Genomic DNA, 23460 nt, shown 5'->3' with positions numbered 1-23460 from the left:
CCCAGGAGTTCTAGACCAGCCTGTCCAACCTGGTGAAACCCTGTCTCTACTAAAAAAGAAAACATTAGCTGGGTGTGTCAGCCCATGCCTGTAGTCCCAGCTATTTGGGAAGGTGAGGCATGAGAATTGGTTGAACCTGGGAGGCGGAGGTTGCAGTGAGTTGAGATCATGCCACTGCACTCAAGCCTGTGCAACAGAATGAGACTGTTTCAAACAAACAAACAAACAAACAAACAAACAAACAAACAAACAATAAAAGAGTGAGGCCTATTGAAAAGGGAAAAATCAGATATTTGTTGAAAAGTAAGAGTAAATATCTTCGATGGAGTATCTTTTGGCAGTACATATTTTGTTTTCTTGTTTTTCTATATTTTTCATAGTCATTGGCATGCAGAATTATGACCTTGTGGTTTTGTCAGATCCTTAGTCATCTTATATTTTGAAACTAAAGCGATTTTCAGCTTAATCTTTAGCCAATCAAATTTTCTTGTATCAGAATAACCAACTCTCTGATCATTCTGGTTAATCAAGAATTTATTGTATTTTATTTGACAGATTTTAGCAGAATCTTATTCACAATAATAAATATTTCACAGTTCTAATGGTTTGTCCCTAATCACTCCTTTTACCTCATTGAACTCATTTTTGTGTATCTTTTAGATGCCATTTGGCAGGATCCCTTTTCTAAATGCCATCAGATTTCTCCTAATGATATGAGAAGCATTCAGAATGTATTTCTGGCAATCCAGGGTGATATTTTAAAAAGTGACATTGTTCTTGATATTTTTTTGTGCTAACCAACTTTTATATATAGCTTTGTCTTTATTGGAAGGCCTTCAAATATTTTCATAGCACTAGACACATGTGATACGTTCTTACAAGGAGCTAATCAAATCCTTTGTAGCAAAGAATAAAATGCCAAGCTAGTAGTTTTTTATAGTTATAAAACCTACTCTTAAACTTTGAAAATAATATATATGTCAGTAAAAATATTTGTAATGTTCCAGCATAAGTCCTTGCCCATTTATTAAACTGCTACAACAGTACTGCATTCAAATAATGAAAACTCAACATTCGAATGGTGTTTAATAAAATTGCTCTCTGCCTCTCTCTTGTATCTTGGATGAAAGAGCAATTCAGATATAATAGTAGCTTGCATCGTATAATGAATGTGTGTCCCTACCAGTACACAATGCAAGAACATGAAATTAATACAAATAAAAGCTTTATTTTTTTATATCAGTTGTATGCTTTCTTTTTGAGTTCAGTTGATTAGTGGGATAACTAAATTTTTTATTAAAATTCAATAAAGTGCTTTTTATTTAAAAATATCAATATTGTTCTTAAACAAGCAAATGTAAATCATGATAAGATAATTCAGCTACAACAGGATTGCGTTAGTATGTTGTATATTTATGAGGATTAGTGGGGTGACTGCTAAAAGTGCGAAGTACTAGAAATTTTAAAAAGTAAAGAATTTGCATTTCTGTAGCCAGTGAACAACTTCTATGCTGCTAATAGAGAAAGCAGTAAGGTTACAATCCCAAATTTTATTCATTGTGGCTTATATTAGCTGATGTAGTATTATTTTAGTATTATTTGCTTTGATGGGATAAAGCAATCGTAGTTTTTGATTTGAGCTTTGAAGTAACTGATTTAGATAGTTTTTTTTAATTGAACTATAAATATGAGTGCAGAAATTATAAGTATACAACTTCACTGATTTTTTTTTTTTTTTTTTTTTTTTTTTTTTTTTTGCAAGGGAAATACACCTGTGCCCATGTAGCCAGCAACTAGGTCAAGAATTGGAACATTATTAGCATGCAGAAGCCCCCCTTTTTACCCCATTTTAGATACTACCACCTGCCAAGGGACAATATGTATTCTAACATTTATGTATTTGTTTGCCTATTACTGACCTGTATCTAAATAGAATCACAGAATATGTAGTCTTTCGTATCTGGCTTATTTTATTCACCCGTATGTCTGCAAGATTCATCCTCATTTTTACATGTAGCAGTAGTTCATTCTTTTTATTGCTGCATAATATGCCATTGTATGAATATAACAAAATTTACTTACTCTTTCTGCTGTTGATGGACTTTTGGGTTGTCTCTAATTTGGGTTCTTTTAAATGATGCCTCTGTGAGCAGTCATGTGTATGCCTTTGTATCTTTTGGTAGAAAAATGCACTAATTCTTGTTGACTATAGCATTGCTGTATCATAGACTTAGTCTTGTTTTAAGCCTTAGTAGATGATGCCATATAGCTTTAGACTTCTATCAGCAAGCAGAGTATGAGAGTTCCAGTTTCTCCACATTGTCATTAACACTTGGCATTATCTATCTTTTTCATTTTAGCCATTTCCCTGAGTGTGTAATGAAGTTTGTTAAAATTATTAGATGAGGAAAATATGTGTCTGCATGGAGGATTTTAAATACTGAAAATTCTGTTCCATGAACATGTGTAAGCGATAGCCCAATAGTGAGTGTAGAGGCCTCTGGCTTGGAAGAACAAGTGTCCTTCTTGTGTTACAATTTCTCTGTGGCTTAATGTCATTCATTTCATCTCGATATTTTTATCTCACCAATTATAACCAAAAGCAAGAAACTACCAAGGCTGATTCTAAACTGTCATTTGAAGCCAGTCTTGGAAGGTAGAGTGAGTCCTGGAACAGAAATCTTTATAGTAGTTTTGAAAGATTAACCTGGTTAAGCTCAATTTAGAATTGTAAACGTACACTCATCACACAAGAGAGTTTTGTTGTTTGGGGTGGATCAACAAGTAGAATCTGGATTTTGAAAGCCTAAGAAACGTTTTGGAATGTTAAAGTTGGCTATTCTCAAACTTAAATTATTTGAGCTAAAGGTATTTTGCAATTGAATGCAATAAGAAAATATATTCATCACCATGGAGGTTGTATCAGATTATTATTATTATTATTATTACCTTTTGAGACATAGTCTTGCTCTATCACCCAGTCTGGAGTGCAGTGGTGCAACCATGGCTCACTGCAGCCCTGACCTTGTGGGCCATAGTGATTCTCTACCTTAGCCTCCCTAGTAGCTGGGACTACAAGCACATGCTGCCAGGCCTGGCTAATGTTTATTTTTATATATATTTTTGTAGAGATGGTGATATGGTTTGGCTCTGTGTCCCCATCCAAATCTAATGTCAAATTTTAATCCCTATATGTTAGGGGAGGGACCAAGTGGAAGGTGATTGGATCATGGGGGTAGATTTCCTCCTTGCTGTTCTCCTGATAATAAGTGTGTTCTCACAGTATCTGATGGTTTAAAAGTGTGTGGCACCTACTGCTTCTCTTTCTCTCTCTCTCCTGCTGTGCCATGGTCAGATGTGGATGCTTCCCCTTTGCCTTCCACCATAATTGTAAGTTTCCTGAGGCCTCCTAGCCATGCTTCCTCTACAGCCTGTGGAACTGTGAGTTAATTAGCTTATTTTCTTTGTAAATTACTTAGTGTCAGGTAGTTCTTTATAGCAGTGTGAGAATGGACTAATAAAAAAAAATTGGTAAATGTTTTTATTTACCAATTTTTTGTAGTGGGGCAATGCTATAAAGATGCCTGAAAATGTGGAGTCAACTTTGGAACTGGGTAACAGGCAGAGGTTGGAACAGTTTGGAAGTCTCAGAAGAAGACAGGGAGATGTGGGAAAGTTTTGAACTTCCTAGAGACTTCTTGTATCGTTTTAACCAAAATGCCGATAGTGATATGGACAATGAAGTTCAGTGGTCTCAGATGGAGATGAGGAACCTATTGAAAACTGGAGTAAAGGTCACTCTTGCTATGCTTTAGCAAAGAGACTGGTGCCATTTTGCCCCTGCCCTAGAGATGTGTGGAATTTTGAACTTGAGAGAGATGAATCAGGGTTTATGGGGGAAGAAATTTCTAAACAGCAGAGTGTTCAAGATGTGGCTTGGCTGCTTCTAACAGCATATGCTGATATGCATTTGCAAAGAGATGGTCTGAAATTGGAACTTACATTTAAGTGGGAAGCAGAGCATGAAAAATGGCAAAATTTACAGCCTGATCATGAGGTAGAAGAGAAAAGCCCATTTCCTAGGGAGAAATTCAAGCTGGCTGCAGAAATTTGCTTAAGTAAAAGAAGCCGAATGGTAATAGCCAAGGCAATAGGAACAGTCTCAAGGGCATGTCAGAGACCATCACAGCAGCCCCTCCCATCACAGGCCCTAAGGCCTAGGGGGATAAAATGGTTTTGTGAGCCAGGCCCAGGGCCCAGCTACTCTTGCAGCCTTGGAACATGATGTCCTGCACCGTTTCAGGTCCACCTGTGGCTAAAAGGGACCAAGGCACAGCTCAGGCCATGGTCTCAGAAGATACAAATCCCAAGCCTTGGCAGCTTCCACATGGTGTTGGGCCTGCAGGTGCACAGAAGGCAAGAGTTGAGGTTTGGGAACCTCTGCCTAGATTTCAGAGGATGCATGGAAACATCTGGATGTCTAGGCAGAAGTCTTTTGCAGGGGCAGAGCCCTCATGGAGACCTCTACTCAGGCAATGCAGAGGGGAAATGTGGGCTTGGAGCCCTCACACAGAGTCCCCACTGGGTCACTGCCTAGTGGAGCTGTGAGAAGAGGGCTACTATCCTCCAGATCCCAGAATGGTAGGTCCACTGACAGCTTGCACCATACATCTGGTAAAGGTGCAGGTACTCATTGCCAGACCTTGAAAGCAGCCAAAGGTGCTGTACCCTGCAAAACTACAGGGGTGGGGCTTCCCAAGACCTTAAGAGCCCAACCCTTGCATCACTGTATCCTGGATGTGACTCAGGGAGTCAAAGGAGATTATTTTGGAGCTTTAAAATTTAATGAGTGCCCTGCTGCATTCAGACTTACATGAAGCCTACAGACCCTTTGTTTTGGCCAATTTCTTCCTTTTGGAATGGTAGCATTTACCCAATGCCTGTACCCCCATTTTATCTTGAAGGTAAGTAAATTGTTTTGATTTTACCGGTTCATAGGCAGAAAGGACTTGCCTTGTCTCAGATGAGACTCTGGACTTATTTGGACTTTTGAGTTAATGCTGGAATGAGTTAAGACTTTGGGGGACTGTTGGGAAGTCATGACTGGTTTTGAATTGTGAGAAGGACATGAGATTTGTGAGAAACCAGGGGCTGAGTGATATGATTTGGCTCTGTGTCACCTCCCAAATCTCATGTCAAATTGTAATCCCCACGTGTCAGGAGAGGGACCTGGTGGGAGGTGATTGGATCATGGGAGGCAGGTTTCTCCCTTGTTGCTCTTGTGATAGTGAGTGTGTTCTCATGAGATCTGATGGTTTAAAAGTGTGTGGCACTTCCCTCTTCTTTCTCCTGCTCAATTTTGGTAAGGTGTGTTTGCTTCCCCTTCACCTTCCACCATGATTATAAGTTTTCTGAGGCCTCATTGCCATGCTTCCTGTATAGCCTATGCAACTGTGAGTCAATTAAACCTCTTGTCTTTATCAATTACCCAGTCTCAGGTAGTTCTTTATTACAGAGTGAGAATAGGCTAATATAGATGGGGGTCTCACTATATTGACCAGGCTGGTCTCCAACAGAGTAGTATTATTTTATTTCTTGTTCTTCATTCTTTCCCAAATTGCTTTTAGAATTAGATGATACAGTGGTTCCCAGGAGTTGTGAGAGCTGAAGTTGGTAGAAAATGGGGAGATATGGATCAAAAGATACAAAGGAGCAGATACATAGGGAAAAAAGTCAAGAGATCTAACTGAAGACTATAGTTAATAAAATTTTTTTAGACTGTGAATATTTGTCAAATTGTATAGGTTTTAGTTACTTTTCTAAAGAAAGTAACGATGTGGGATGATATATGCATTAATTTATTTCACTATAGTAAGGATTTTACTATCTATTTCCATGCCATAAAATCATTTTGTAAAACTCAGTCACACTAAAATTCATGTTTTTTTAAAAAAATAACTCGATCATAGTGAAGAGATAGTTGCTGTGTCAATTATAATTTTCTGGTCATTACCTGTGTAAGGGAGATTTTTTTTTTCTACTTTAATGGAGTATCTTGATTTGATAAATTGCCCACTATTCAGAGACAGTGGATTTATACAGAAGCAGAGACTATTTTCTTTGATATTGTCACTCCTCAGGGTTCTCTCCAAGAAAAGTGTGCTCTCCACAGTCTCTGGTTATTTCTTTAGTTCATCAGAATAAGACTGTAAGTAAAGCATAGAAAGAACATACTGTCAGGAAAGCATAGAAAGAAATCAGATCAATGTTTGTGAAGTTTAATTTATTATAGACTATTCAATCAGGCCACAAATTAATTCTGGTGTATAATTTTCTTCAGAGTCCTGGAAACCATTTAGATCTTTCCATATGAAGCATCTGTACTCCATCACCTTTACATTAGGAAACTGGCAGTATTTTATAGCATTAGATTAAATATTTAATAAAAATTTTGTGTTGATAATCTAGAATAATCTATTTTTATTTTCTTTTATGTCAATATCTGATTATCTGGGAAATTTAATGAATCTTTTATATTCACAAAGCAACGTTTGTATGTTAGGCCTACTGTAATACATTTTAATAACTGTCTATTTTGCATTAAGATGTGGAAATTATTCTTAAAGGGGTTTTGTTTGTTAATAGGTCCTAAGTGAAGCCACATTACAAAGCCAATCAAAAAGATTGAGTACATCAGTCTGGGTTTATTGCAGTTCTACACTGAATTTGAACAAGGGACAAAAGCCTTTCTGTTCTATAATCATCCCCTGAGTCAATTGATTATCCCAATACTATTAACACTTCTACTAATACTGAGTAAAAGTCAGGAGAAGATACAATCATAGCTAACTTATGGATGGAGCAAGGAAAATTATTTGATTAGATGGAGGTATAAGCAGCGAGTTGTGGCAGAAAGAAGAATAGAAGACAGAAAATATCAAATTTTCTCCAAAATTAGCTGGGCATGCTGGCATGCACCTCTAGTCCCAGCTACTCAGGAGGCTGAGGTGGGAGGATCGCTTAAGCCCTTGAGTTTGACAATGCAGTGAGCCACAATTGTACCACTGCACTCTAGCCTGGGCAATAGAGTGAGATGCCATCTCTAAAAATAATTCTAGTCTTGGGTTGGCTGAAACCGTTGCTGTCTGTGTGATATGCAAGTCACTTAACTTCTCTTGATCATAGCTTCCTTGTCTGTAAAGTGAAGAGAAATATTCACTGTTACTACTTTAAATATTTATCACGAGCATTACAAAGTTTTTCAAATTTATAATACTCTATAGACAACACATTATAATTAGAATTTCACGATCTGGGATAAAGAGATTGCCATTAAAAATTATTATAGAAACAGAAAATACTTGCTTCCCAATGAATGCACATTACATGTAACTGGTGAAATATGTAAAAACAAACTAGAAAAATACATCTACCACCTTGTATTATATGTAGATATGCAGTCTTTATTATTTAATAAGGTTTGCACTGTCAGTAAGATATAGTCTGGTAAAGGACTTAAGGCAGGACTATAAGAACAACAAAATTAAGGTATTACAGAAAATATAGATATAATGTGATAAAACCAATACAACAAATTGTTTTTATAGCTATTATAAAAGCTGTTATTGTTTTCTAACTGTTATAGCTGTCTGACTTTGAAGAAACATTGAAAAAATACTCAATGTTCCTGCTGGCACTAACATACCCCACCCTGCCACTGTCAGGACATGTGCATGCACAGGCACTGCCACAGAGCCACAACTGGTGCAAGTGCATGCTTGCATTCCCCATGACTCTGACACCACCTATGCATGCTTATGGACTCTGCTGCTCCACTACTGCTGGCACATGTGCACGAGCATGGACCCTGCTGTCACCACCTGGTGAGGTGCTTTTGCTAGTAACTCCCCATCAGAATGTTGTTGCCAGTGTACCAGGAACATCTTGCCCCCTTTAGAGCAGAAGGTGTTTAACCTTGAGGGGCCAGAGAACAAAGTCATGGGCCTGGTACTAGCCCGGCAGGGTTATAGCACGTAGCCCAGGAATGCTGAGCTGATCTTTGGTCCCCTGAAACCAGCCAGAAATGAAAGCAGTTGACTGAACCAAAGTTATACTACAGTCAAATCTTCAAAGGCGTAAAAGAATATAAAAGCAAAAACTCCCATCCAAAAAACAGCAACATCAAAGATTAAATGAATATCAGCCCACACAGGAGAAAGAACCAGCACATGAACTCTGGCACTTCTATAAGCCAGAATATCTTGCCTTCAAGCAACCACACTAACTCTCCAGCTATGATTTTTAACCAGGCTGAAATGGCAGAAATGACATATAGAATTCAGAATCTGGATAGCAACAAAGATAATCAGAATTCAGGTGAAAGTTGAAACCCAATCCAAAGAATCTCAGGAATCTAATAAAATGATACAAGAGCTGCAAGATGAAGTAGCCATTTTAAGAAAGAAACAAACTGATCTGATAAAGCTGAAAAATACACTACAAGAATTTCACAATACAATCACAAGTATTAGCAACAGAATACACCAAGCTGAGGAAAGGATCTCAGAGCTCGAAGACTGGTTCTTTGAACTACCTCAATCAAATAAAAATAAAGAAAAAAGAATAAAATGGAATGAAGAAAGTCTCCAAGAAATATAGGATTATGTACCGATCATATGAAACACTGGCATCCCTGAAAGTGAGGGAGAGAAAACAAGCAAATTGGAAACATATTTGAAGATATTGTCCATGAAAAATTTCCCAAACTTGCTAGAGAGGTCAACATTCACATTCAGGAAATTCAGAGAACCCGTGTGAGATACTATACAAGAAGATCATCTCCAAGACATATAGTCATCAGATTCTCCAAAGTCAACATGAAAGAAAAAACATTAAAGAGAGCTAGAGAGAAGGGGTGGGTTACCTACAAAGGGAACCCTATCAGGCTAACAGTGAACCTTTCATCAGAGACCCTATAATCCAGAAGAGATTGGGGGTATATATTGAGCATTGTGAAAGAAAAGGAATTCCAAACAAGAATTTCTTATCTGGCCAAACTAAGCTTCATAAGTTAAAGGTGAAATAAGTTCCTTTTCAGACAAGTAAATGATAAAGTAATTTGTTGCCACCACACCTGTCTTACTAGAGGTCCTTAAGCGAGTGCTAAACATGGAAATGAAATACTGTTACTAGCCACCAAAAAAACACACTTAAATATGTTGCCAAAACATACTTTGACCGTTGACAATACAAAGCAATTATAGGATCAAGTCTGAATAACGACCAGATAACAGTGTGATAGGACCAAGTCCACACATATCAATATTAGCCTTGAATGTAAACAGGCTAAACACCCTACTTAAAAGGCTTAGAGTGGTAAGCTGGATAAAGAGGCAAGACTGAACTATTCGCTGTCTTTAAGAGACCCATTTCACATGCAATGACACGGATAGGCTCAAAGAAAAGGGATAGAGCAAAATCTACCAAGCAAATGAAAAACAAAATAAAAGCATAGGTTGCATTTTAATTTCAGACAAAACAAATTTTAAACCAACAAAGATGAAAAAGACAAAGACAGGCATTATATAATGGTAAGGTTCAATTCAATGAGAAGACTTAACTATTCTATGTTTATATGCATCCAACACTGTAGCAGCCAGATTAATAAATCAAGTTGTGTGAAGTTCCTAACATCACATATAGAGGAACTAGAAAAACAATTGTGAACCAACCCTAAAACTAGCAAGAAAAGAAGTAACCAAAATCAGAACTGAACTGAATGAAATTGAGACATGAAAAACCACACAAAAGATCAATGAAACCAAAGTTGGTCCTTTTAAGGAATAAATAGATCAATAGACCACTAGCTAGACTAATGAAGAAGAGGAAAAAAAGGGAAGATCCAAATAAAAATAATCAGAAATGACAAAGGAGATATTACCACCAACTCCACAGAAATTCAAAAAACATTCAGAGATTATTACAAATACATTTATGCACACAAACCAGAAAATAATAGATAAATTCTGGGAAACATACAACTTCTCAAGATTGAACCAGGAAGAAATCGACTCTCTGAACAGACTTATAATTTTTGAGTTCCAAAATTGAATCAGTAATAAAAAGCCTACCAACCACAGAAAGCCCTGGACCAGATGAATTCACAGTCAAATTCTACCAGATGTAAAGAAGATCTGTTACCATTCCTACCGAAAGTATTACAAAAATTGAGGAGGAGGGCTTCCTCCCTAACTCATTATATGAGGCCAACATCATTCTGATATAAAAACCCAGCAGAGACACAACAAAAAAGGACTTTAGGACAATATCCCTGATTAACATAGACGCAAAAATCCTCAACAAAATACTAGCAAACTAAATCTAGCTGCACATCAAAAAGCAAATCCATCATGATCAAGTAGGCTTTATTCCTGGGATGCAAGGTTGGCTTAAACTACGCAAATCAATAAAGCTGATTCATCACATAGATAGAACTAAAAACAAAAACTACATGATCATCTCAATAGATGCAGAAAAGGCTTTCAATAAAGTTCATCATTCCTTCATGATAAAACTCTCAACAAACTAGACATTAAAAAAACATACCTCAAAATAATAAGGGCCCTCTATTACAAACCCACAGCCAACATTATACTGAATAGGCAAAAGTTGCAAGCATTCCTCTTGAGAACTGCAACAAAACAAGTATATCCACTCTCACCACTTCTGTTCAACATAGTAGTGGAATTTCTAGCTAGAGCAATCAGGCAAGAGAAAGAAAGAAAAGGCACCCACATAAGAAGAGAGGATGTCAAAATAACTCTCTTCACAGACAATATGATTTTATACCTAGAAAGCCCCATAGTTTCTGCTACAAAACTCCTAGATCTGATAAATGACTTCATCAGTGTCTCAGGATACAAAATCAATACACAAAAATCAGCAGCATTTCTATACACCAACAACCTCCAAGCTGAGAGCCTTATCAAGAATACAATTCCATTTACAATAGCCATAAAGAAAGAAAAATATACCTAGGAATACAGCAAATAAGGGAGGCTAAATATCTCTACAATAGGAATTACAAAACACTGCTGAAAGTAATAAGAGATGACACACACAAATGGAGAAATACTCCATGCTCATGGATAGGTAGAATCAATATTGTTGAAATGGCCTTACTTCCCAAAGAAGTGTATAGATTCAATGCTATTCCTATCAATCTTCTGATACAATTTTTCACAGAATTAGAAAAAGTTGTTCCAGAATGCATATGAAACCAAAAAAGAGCTCAAATAGCTTAAACAATCCTAAGTAAAAAGTACAGAGCCTGAGGAATCACAATATCCAACTTCAGACTATACTACAAGGCCACAGTAACCAAAACAGCATGGTACTGGTAAAAGACAGACACACCAAATGATAGAACATAATAGGAAATCCAGAAATCAGATGGCTTTGTTGCACACCCATAACCATCTGATCTTTGACAAAGTCAACAACAACAACAACAACAACAACAACAAAACAATTGGGAAAGAACTCCCTATTCAATAAATAGTGTTGGGATAACTGACTAGTTATATTCAGAAGATTGAAATTGGACCCCCTTCCTTACACCATACACAAAAATCAACTCAAAATGGATTAAAGACTTACAGGTAAAACCCACAACTTAAAAAACCCTAGAAGAAAACCTAGGTCATACTATTCTGTACATAGCCCCTGGTAGAGTTTTCATGACAAAGGCTTCAAAAGCAATTTCAACAAACAAAAACTGGTAAGTGGGGCCTAATTTAAGTAAGGAGCCTTTGCAAAGCAAAAGGAACTATTAACAGAGTAAACAGCCTACAGAATGAGATAAAATATTTGTATCTTATGCATGCAACAAATGTCTCATATCCAGAATCTATACGGAAATTAAGCAAATTAACAAGAAAAAAAAAACACCCTATTAAAAAATGGGCAAAGGACATGAACAGAAACTTCTCTATAGAAGACATACACTTGGCCAATAAGCATATGAAAAAAATGCTCAATATCACTATTTATTAGAGAAATGTAAATTAAAACCACAATGAGATATCATCTCACATTAGTCAGAATGGCTATTATAAAAAAGTTAAAAAATGACAGGTGATGCTGTAGAGAAAATGGAACACTTATACACTGCCAGTGTGAATATAAATTAGCTCAGCCACTGTGAAAAGCACTTTGGAAATTTCTTGAAGACCTTAAAACATAACTACCATTTGGCACAGCAATCCTGTTGGGGTCCGCGTGTTTCCTAAACAAAGGAATGAATACACAAGACAACACAAGACAAGACAAACATGGCGGCCACCTCGAATGGCGCGCTCTGCTTTATTTTATACAGTCGTTTGTGGAATGTTGCCAAGTCACAAGACACATTGTTGTTTTTCTGACCTTTCCCTGACTTTCTGGATTTTCAAGATATTTACATATAAACAGGCCCCCAACACCCTGCTTCGTTTGCGAGAGCAGGACTTATCGGGAACACCCTGTTTGTGAGCACGTAGTCCTCTACAAATCCTATTACTGGGTACATACCCAAAGGAATATAAATTTTTCTACCATTAAGATGCATACACATCTATGTTCATCCCAGCACTATTCACAATACCAAAGACCTGGAATCAATCTATATGCTCACCAATAGTGGATTACATAAGAAAATGTGATACATATACATCATGGATTACTACACAACCATAATAAAGAATGAGATCATGTCCTTTTCAGCAACTTGGATGGAGCTGGAGGTTTTCATCCTAAGCAAATTAATACAGCAACAGAGAAGCAAATACTACATGTTCTCACTTATAAGTGGAAGCTAAACATCGAGTACATATGGACACAAAGAAGGAAACAACAGACACCAGGGCCTACGTGACGGTGAAGGGAAGGAGGAGGGTGAGGAATAAAACATTACCTATCAGGTAGTATGCTTATTACCTGCGTGATGAAATAATCTGTACACCAAACCCCTGTGATGCACAATTTACCCATGTAACAAACTTGCACATGTACTTCGTGAACCTAAAATAAAAGTTGGAAGGAAAAGAAAAACTCATTGTAAATACTCTGCCATCTATTTTTCCCATCCTTGGCCAAGGAATTTACATAATTGGGAAGATTCGAGATTATCAAGGGAAAACCATTAAAATGTTATCAATGTGGTCGTTTTATATGCACTGGCAGGGTATATATGAGAACTGAGAGTCAATTTTTTTGCTATAATAGGAGGAATTTTAGCATGTACCTATCACAGGTATTTCTAGTTCAGAGTATTGCTTCATTCTTGGCCAATAAATCAATATCGTTATATGGATATACAAAAAATCAACTGGAGTTATAAAAACAATTGTTAATAATACTGCATATTTTATGCCACTTTGTACTATTTTAAAGTGATTTTACATATTTTCCTATTTTCTTCATTTGAAGTCATTCCACATTTTGAAAATGTTTTCTGAGTTCTGTACATTCTTATTATAAACAGTGTTTAAAGATAACCACAAAGTTCTAAGAGTGGGGAAATTTAGACATATCATTTCAAATAACATTTATTTGGTTTTTAAGTTAATGTTGCTGATAAGACTCTGCAATATAATAATTCAATGAATCCACAGTAATTTAACACCAGATAAAGAATTTATAATATTGTTCTTTCTGGGTTATTACATCTGCTTTTAAAGGTAAGTGGAGCATTGACACCTGAGGCTACAGCATTGATAATAACATTGCTATTGTAAAAGTCTCACTGCTGTTGTTTTAATTCTAAAATAAAATAAAGTTCAGTCTACCTTTCAATCAGGTGATTAACTTACTGGAGCTGCAATTGAGGTTTCCAGTTTCAAAAAGGTATGTGTCCCTGTAGGTATCCTAACCCCTAACTTTTATAGATATTCTAGGCATCAGATGCTTACTTGCATTGTCTTTCCAGTAGTGCAATTTGTCCACACCTTCCTTGAGCATAAAAAATGTTATTAAAAGTATTTATGTAAAGCATAGTTGTCCATTAAAAATAGGCATATACATTAAATAAGGCTTGGAGATGGTCTAAGAAATCTCCATGGTTTCATGGCAATATCAAAGTTGTAAAAGCAGCAAATTTCATCTAAGTTTCATTAAATGAAGAAATACTTTAGCCTGTTTGGAATCTTCTCTGTTATTTCATTGACAATCTTTTAAAATTTTTATTTCCATAGGGTTTTGGGGAACAGGTGGTATTTGGTTACATGAGTAAGTTCTTTAATGGTGATTTCTGAGATTTTGGTGCACCCATCACCCAAGCAGTATACACTGAACTCAATCTGTAGTTATCCCTTAGCACTCTCTCACCCTTTCCCCCGAGTCCCCAAAGTCCATTGTATCATTCATATGCCTTTGCGTCTTCATAGGTTAGCTTCCAATTATGAGTGAGAACATACGATGTTTGATTTTTCCATTCCTGAGTTACTTCACTTAGAATAATAGTCTCCAGTTCCATGCAGGTTGCTGCAAATACCATTAATTTGTTACTATTTATGACTGAGTAATATTCCATCATATATATGTATACCACATTGTCTTTATCCACTCGTTGATTGATGGGCATTTGGGCTGCTTCCATATTTTTGCAGTTGCAAATTGCACTGCTATAAACATGCGTGTGCAAGTATCTTTTTCATATATTGACTTATTTTCCTCTGGATAGATACTCAGTAGTGGGATTGCTGGGTCAAATGGTAGTTCTACTTTTAGTTCTTTAAGGAATCTTAAAGAACACTGTTCTCCATAATGGTTTTACTAGTTTACATTCCTGTCAGCAGCATAGAAGTGTTTCCTTTTCACTGCGTTCATGCCAATATCTATTATTTTTTAAATTTTTTTTTTATTGTGGCCATTCTTGCAGGAGTAAAGTGGTATCACACTGTGATTTTGATTTGCATTTCCCTGATAATTAGTGATGTTGACCATTTTTTTCACATGTTTGTTGGCCATTTGTATATCTTCTTTTGACAGTTGTCTATTCATGTCCTTAGTCTTCTTTGATGGGATTGTTTTGTTTTTCTTGCTAATTTGTTTGAGTTCTTTGTAAATTCTGGATATTAGTCCTTTGCTGGATGTATAGATTGTGAAGATTTTCTCCCACTCTGTGAGTTGTCTGTTTATTCTGCTGTTTCTTTGGCTATGCAGAAGCTCTTTAGTTTAATTAAGTCTCATATATTTATCTTTGTATTTGTTGCATTTGCTTTTGGTTTCTTGGTCATGAAGTCTTTGCCTGAGCCAGTGTCTAAAAGGGTTTTTCTGATTTTATCTTCTATAATTTTTATGGGCTCATGTCTTAAATTTAAGTTCTTAGTCGATCTTGAGTTGATTTTTGTATAAGGTGAGAGATGAGGATCCAGGTTCATTCTCTTACATTATCCCAGCAACGTTTGTTGAATAGGGCGTCCTTTCCCCACTTTATGTTTTTTTTGCTTTGTCGAAGATCAGTCGGCTATAAGTATTTGGGTTTATTTCTGGGTTCTCTATGCTGTTCCATTGGTCTATGTGTCTATTTTTCTACTAGTACCATGCTGTTTTGGTGAATATGCCCTTATAGTATAGTTTGAAGTCAGGTAATGTGATGCCTCCAGCTTTGTTCTTTTTGCTTAGTCTTGGTTTGGCTATGTGGGTTCTTTTTTAGTTCTGTACAAATTTTAGGACTGTTTTTTCTAGTTCTTTTGTTACTTCTATTCAACATAGTATTGGAAGTCCTAGCCAGAGCAATCAGACAAGACAAAGAAATAAAGGGCATCCGAATCAATAAAGAGAAAGTGCAACTGTCGCTGTTTGCAGATGATATGATTATATACCTAGAAAACTTTAAAGACTCCTCCAAAAAGCCCCTAGAACAGATAAATAAACTCAGCAAAGTTTCAGGATACAAAATTAATGTAAGCAAATCAGTAGTTCTGCTATACACCAACAGTGACCAAGCAGGGAATCAAATCAATAACTCAACCCCTTTTACAACAGCTGCAATCAATCAATCAATAAAACATGTGGGAATATACCTAACCAAGGAGGGGAAAGCCCTCTACAAGGAAAACTACAAAACAGTGCTGAAAGAAATCATAGATGACACAAAGAAATGGAAAACCATTCAATGCTCGTGGGTGGGTAGAATCAATATTGTGAAAATGACCATACTGTCAAAAGCAATCTACAGATTCAATGCAATTCTCGTTGACAATGTTATCACCTCTTAAAAGCTGCTTCCAAAATTTCCTTCTATTATCTTGCTATTGCTCAAGTGATCAATACGTATTGCCTTTTTGCATGTTGATGTGCAAATTTAACAATTTTTAAAAGTCTTCAACAAGACTAGTGAGATTCAGATTTATCATCTAAATAGCTCCAGCATACAAAGTTCTAAACCATTTTTGACCAAAGGCCTAAATAATAGATTTTTATGTCTTCAGGTCAGAAATTCTAGGGGAGCTTGGTATAATATGTGACTCCCAGAAGAATGTGTTATTTGTGTCTGGAAAATTATTTTTGCCTTACCCTGTGTTTGCATTCATCATTGGTTTAAGAACTAGACGGATTTTGAAAACCAGGAAACTCTGGGATATAAGAGAAGGATAAAGAAAGGCAACATCTACAAGGCCCTGTAAGTTACTTAGACATCTGATTGGATTCTTTATGCTTACTGTATCAGGGAGATGATGCCAGAAAGGAAGTGACACAGATATTTTCCAATTATATTATTTGTACTTTTTGACACATTGGTTGATAAGCTTCTAATATTTATAGAAAAATCTATTACATCTTCACAAATATTTTTGTAAGATGTATTGGGTTTCTAAAAGTTTTCTATGGATGTTATCAATCAGGGAATATTAAGTTAAAAAGAATCAGCTCCAGAAACAATCCTTGGGCATAAGGGGAACATCAAACTTCTTGTTAGGTGATCAGCTTTGTTCAAAGTATATTCTTTGCATATGGCATTTACATTTTAGATCATAGAGAAATTGGAGTTCTGCCAATTGGCTAATAATTTCTAATATGTTTTGTTTAGATAAATTTGACCATGTATTAAAGATCATCCTACAGAGATGTAACAGTGTCACATTAATATTCTTATGCCTACTTCATAGTAAGGCAAATAAAATCTTCAGAATTGTTGCTGGCTGCCTAAACATGAGTTACTGTTTATTAATATTTTCTTTTTTCTTATTTATTACCTTTCTAGAAACTTGAGATTTTCATGTGATGCTTCTTTCTCTTTTTTTGTATGCCCTGAAGTATTTTGTGTAAAGCAATTAAAACAGTAATTTCAGTAACTAGTTTATGTCATGTACCAAATTCAAAAATGACAGCTAAGAATGACATTTAGCTCTAGCAAGGAGGCTTTAATTAAAGGATCCTTGCATCTATTGAAGTGACTTCCTGATAGTAATTCAGCTATCTCTTGGTTCACTATTTCTGCAGTGTTCTGAAAATGAAGCTTCTCTACTTACTTTTTTTGTTGTGTTTCATAAGAATTGAAGAAGCACTCATAAGAAAGGGAAAGAGGGAAAGCAAATGGACCTAGGATATCATGCTTAAGTATATTCAAATATATACATGCAAGAGAGAAGGTTTGTAAAACAAAAATTGCAGAAAGTATATTTTTGTTGTTTGTTTAAAGAATAACCCATAAAAGAAGTATTCTGAGATAAAGTTGAAAAATGCACATAGGGGCAGGTGGTGCCATTAGCCCTGCTGTTGGGACTGACAGATCAGTACTGAAGTGGCATCAGGGCAGGAAGGTATCAGCTTCAGTAATGGAGAGATGTCCAAAGGAAAGATTGCTCTATCACAGTGATGGGATCCTAGCATGTTATAAATCGAAGATTGTTCTTTCCTGCCACTGAGATGAGCAGCTCTTTCTCCTTTCCAGAATGAAATGTTGGACAGAGACAAGGAAAAGATGAAAACAAAAAAGTAGGAAAAAGTTTTTTCTCTTTAACATAAATCTCCCGGGAGAACAGACAGTGTAGTGCCAATCTCCATTTTAAACAGGAGGCGAAGAAAATGCTCCCTTTTGGCAATTTCTTCTCATCTTAACATACAGAATACGTAAATTATGGTAATAGTTCTATATGTCTCTTGATATAACTTGGTTCTTATTGTTTTTTAAATTGGAACTATTAATAGATTTACACTTTTGGTTTGGAATGAAAGATATATTGAGCTGGGATGAGATTCAGTTAGAAGAAGGTGGAGTGTGTAGTAAAACCTGTACAACCCAGGTTTTGATTTCTGGCCAACTTGCTCTTACATATAACTCACTAGGCAATATTAGGCAAGATACTTTCCCTCTTTGAGTGTAGGTCTCCTGATCAGTGAACTGGGAGATGACATGTAAAAAGAACCTAGCACAGGACCGTGTCTGTAGTAAGTAGTTGAAAAATGTTAGTCTCTTTTCCTTCCGAGCACTCTATGTTAACCTATGTGGCCAATATTTGTCTTTTACTCGAAATAAGTAAATGGGAACAAAATAACCTTTCTCTGATTATTTAAAAAATATTTTATTGCATTAAGATGATATTAGTGAAGTCTTATATAAATCACGAAGTTTGTAAAACTGATTGCATTTTAATAAACAAAACTAAAGGAAACACACATAATTCACATAAAAAATTTCCAACAAAATATATAGAGTAAATTAATAACATGGGGAGGGTTACAAATTTGTTATCATTTTAGCCACAGGTTGATTGAAGAAACTGCCCAAACCCCCACATGAAGATTATTGGCAAAGGTGGAAATGAGTAACACATTTTTCTTTCTTTCCATCCAGCACTCCAGCTTTAGGCTCATAAAATGTGTCACTGGGCAAACTAAGTTAGCATAGGAATTTTTATTTTCTTAAAAAGGAATATAATAAAAAACAAAACTAGTAGAAAAAAAAGCACATGATGTGAAGTGAGGTACCTCTTTTAGGGAAACATATAGAACATTAGTGAAGATACTAATTGATCTATATATTAATTAATCATCATACTAATCAGAAATAAAATAACAAATTTTATCTTCTGGAAGAGCAGCATGGTATTTCTCTACATACTCTATTTTGACCAAAATAGCAAAACATAACTTTCTTCTGAAGACAGACATGACACTGATGTCCAAGATGAGAATTATAATGAAAGAAAAATATTCTCACAAAATAATGCATTGAATTAAGGAAGCAGTTCTCAAACTACCGTCTTGGGTACACCCAGAGGCCCCTAAGATGCTTTCAATAGTTCCATAAGTCCCTCCTTTTTCTTTTTCAAGTACACATGTGTGTGAGACTGAATTTTCTCCCTGTACTTTAAGCAAAACATCATACTGCATCTGACTGAACATAGAAGAGAATTCAGTTGTCTTTTGAATTTACAAAATATGTAAAACAGTGCCATTGTTGTCACTGAATATTGTTTTTGCTTATTTGTTTGTTTTCAAAAATAGTTACCTTGTCTTAAAATGTATTATTTATGTTAATAGATAATGGTTTTATTATTTTATTTTTAATGAATTGATAAATAAGATGGAAAACAGTCCTAAGACCAAAACCTTTGAGAACTGCCTATTTAAGGTATGAGATTTTTTGTGTTTAGAGATTAGAGCTCCATCTCATTTTGTGTGTGTGTATATTCTGCTTATAAAAGTGAAATGTAAGTCAGAAAACATTTGGGAATTTGTGTAAAGTCAAATATTAATCCCCTATATTCACATAATCCAAAGGTATTGCATTATCTTTCTTCATTTCTTCTATGCACACATCTACATATTTATTTAAACAACATTAGGATCATAAGTTTTATACGTTTCTGTATCCTTTTTTCACTTAACATTGTGTGATGACTACTTTTGTGATTTTTTAATAATCTTCAGAAATATGCTATTTAATGACTGTGTAATGATCCTTTATACAAAATCCTTAAGCACTCTGTTGATGGGCATATAAATTGTACTTTTAGGTGTTGTTAGTATCATCTTAAACATCATCACTTTTGTCATCATATTTAAACATTTGTTAGGCTCTTATTATGCTCTAGGCAATGTGCTAAACTCATTATGTACCTTATTGCATGTAACCTACTTTTGGGGTATCTTGCTATTTCCTCTAAGAAATGGTCTTCCTCTTTCTTATTCTTACATCCTTTCAATTATTTCTGTCATTGGATCTAGCTGACAGACCACATGGAAAAGGGAGTGAGATATTTTGAACCAAGTCTTTATTATTTTTTATTTTTTAAAATTTTTTTGAGACAGGTGTCATCTTGGTTCACTGCAACCTCCAGCTCCTGGGCTCAAGCCATCCTCCTGCCTCAACCTCCTGAGTAGCTGGGGCCGCAGGCCCATGCCACCATGCTAGTCTAATTTTTTGTATTTATGTAAAGATGAGGTTTTACTATATTTCCCAGGCTGGTCTCCAACTCCTGGGGTCAAGAGATCCTCCCACCTAGGCTTGCTAAAGTGCTAGGATTATAGGCGTGAGCCACCACACCCGGCCTCCAACTCTTGCTCTTAATATATAAGAAGCAAAGGAAAAAAATGCCTAATTATTGCAGTCTAATTCATTCTAATGACAATAACTATATAAGAATATTGTCATTATGGTTTTATTTTTTCTGCTTTTGTTTGATATGGTCAGCTAAGATGCTTTCTCTTTCTTTTCTATTCAGGATTCTTGGTATGGTGGAATGTGCTCTAGTTAGTTTGGTTAGAATCACCACAGATACGGATACAGATTGCATAGAGGCTAGAGAACCTTAAACTCAGACAAATTCTGCCTCACAGATATGCAATATACTAATTCCAGTCTGCTCCTTTAAGAATACATGTCATTGGTTATTAGGACAATCGGCAAGAGAATGTGGATAGCTCACTACAAACCATCCATAGGGATGGTTGTGTATAATGACATTTTGGCATATTGGACAAAAATATTTTTCAGAATAAAGAATTGAGTATTGATTTCCTCACCATCATACAATTCTTTTTAAGTTTTTTAAATCAGAAAGTTGTGTATTTTTTAAGCTTGACTTTGCAGGTTAGGTTTTTTGAAAGTATTCAGGTACATTCTAAACTTCCCAGATGTGAGGAAATTGAAAGCACACAATGTTTACTGAAGTGTAAAACTCTGGGAAACAGTTTTCATTAGTTAAATTTAAAATCTGTTCTCTTTTACCCTTTGTAAATGTGACCAGTGAGTCAGATTGAATTAGTTAGGTAAGTCAGAGGCTAAGGGTCATTTTGCCTCTCATCTGCATGTACAATATCAATTGAAATAAGTGATTATTTTTCATTGCAATCAAGATTATTATCTATTGTAAGTATTTTAATACCATTTCCTATAGTTAAGTTACGCATTATGCTTTTTATTTTTTTTTTTTTTTTTTTTTTTTTTTTTTTTTTTTTTTTTTTTTTTCTGAGCTGCACTGTTTATTTTGCTGCTTGAAACCTAAGTGACAGTATGCCACTATAATTATGGGGTTTCGTCTAAACCTTTACTACACTGCAGGTACAGAAATATACGGACACATTTTTAGAGAATTGACATTTTGCAAAATGCAGCAAACATTTTAATTTATACATGAGAAAAGGAAGTGTTCAAAAGGGTATGCATTTCAAGTTATTGCAGGTTATTTGTGAGAGAATTTCTGCAGGTAAAACATGTTTAAATTTAACCAACAGTAGCGTGTCAGTGTATTTAAAATCATGACAAAAATCTTCTCTCTGGTCATGTTGCCCATGACAAATTACTATGATGTTGTATGTTTAGGGCAAGATGTCAATACAGCATAAATCCCATGGTATTTTGGTTTTCTTCTGGAGATTAAAGCTGTTTTTCTTGGGATAAATGCAGCAGCAAAACACAAACCAGTTGATCAAAAAAGCACTTCTGCCATAACTCCAATAATTTTCAGGACACATCAACCGACAGTAGTTTTGCCATTCCCAGTTCTTTTAAGGATTACATCTCTGCACTGTTGCCTTAAGGACGTCTGTAAAAGCTTGTTCTCTGTTAAGCCAGTTTACTGACTACAGCCTGGTTGAGAGAATTTAGTTGGTTGGTCCATTTATCTAGTGCAGTATATCGTGCACCACCCCTCTTCTGATGATCCAGTTCAAGGAGTTGGTTGACTTGATCAATTCGGCCATGAATAGTGTTATCCAATATGCACTGCACCAGCAAGCTCTCCACATCAGCTACATCTATGTTTAACTCCTTAGAAATAAAAGGAATATGTATTCTTGTGTAAGGCTTAATTAATTTTATAAGCACTTGTGTTCTGATGTTTCGCAAAAGCTCTTCGATGTGTTCTCTTATGAAAGGATCATCCATGATGTTGCTGTGATTTGTTTTTAGAATCTTTTCAAATTCAGTGATGTCATTATTCTGATAGGCACTTACTAAATTCGTCATTGCTAAAATTTCTGGATCATTTTTGTACGGCTTGGCCTCCTGTGAGTCAAATGGATTTATTCCCGATTTCATAAGCATATTTGCTAAGACCAAATATTTTAAGCAAGTGGTTCGTCTTGGACTTCCAGATTCATCATAATTCTTGAAGGCTTCAAAAAAATCAGTGTGTGCCTTTTCAAATTCACCTTCTCTCAAGTGCATTTTACCACCACATTCTCTGATAACTCCCATAATCAGTGGATGAGGGATGGCAGACTTGATGTGAAGTGACTGTTCATAGAGTGCTTTAAGTTTTTTGTTATTTTTCTGTGCTGTGTACATTTGAATTTCCAAAGCATATATTTCTAATAACTGTGTACCTTTTTTCAGATCATCTTCTCCATCATCGGTCTGGCAGGACTGATGTAACTGGCGTAAAATTTTTTGAAGCTTTCCATATTCCTCTCGTTCTAAATACAATTTTCCAAGCTTTGTGTTTGTCTTAAACCACAGTCTATCATTCTTAGCATCTTTCAAAGCTTCCAGTGTTGTTTCATAGAATTCCTGCAGTAAATCCATCTGACATAAAAAATCAGAATTCTGTTTAGAAGTAGAGATATAATCAAGAATAGAATTAATGGATTTTTCAGAATAATTTCTTGTGACTGCACTCCGAATATAGGTCAATAGCTGTTTATATCTATTCATCATTTCTGGAAAGTTTGTCAACTTGAAGTTAATCTTAATCATTTGTTTCAGTGCTTTAAATCCCCATTCTCCTTTTTCACCTTCAAGTTCCAAAACCTTTTGGAAACTGCTTAACGCTGCTTTTGGGTCATCTTCTTTTAATGCTTTGGAATTATAGTACTGATTTTCCAAATCCACATTTGGCTCGGAGTTACTATCTTCAGAGTATTCCAGGTCGTAGTCCTCCTCATCATCGCACATGAAATCATCCTCCATGTCAGACATCTTGGCCGGGAGGGGGAGGAGAAATTGGACCGCATTATGCTTTTTAAATCTAG

At 35.7% G+C, this 23460-nt stretch overlaps 1 protein-coding gene and 1 pseudogene across 6 annotated transcripts in view; one reads left to right on the top strand and one right to left on the bottom strand.

Moving 5' to 3' along the window:
- The window catches only part of DACH2 (dachshund family transcription factor 2), a 676255-nt gene that overhangs the window by 102503 nt on the left and 550292 nt on the right, over positions 1-23460 (top strand). The gene's annotated exons all lie outside the window — the stretch shown is intronic.
- LOC140710839 (COP9 signalosome complex subunit 2 pseudogene) lies at positions 21572-23430 on the bottom strand (annotated as a pseudogene).

Source organism: Chlorocebus sabaeus, chromosome X (assembly GCF_047675955.1).
Source record: "Chlorocebus sabaeus isolate Y175 chromosome X, mChlSab1.0.hap1, whole genome shotgun sequence".
Classification (NCBI taxonomy): Eukaryota; Metazoa; Chordata; class Mammalia; order Primates; family Cercopithecidae; genus Chlorocebus; species Chlorocebus sabaeus.
Note: the sequence above shows the minus strand (reverse complement) of the source record. Positions and strands in the feature narration are given on the sequence as shown.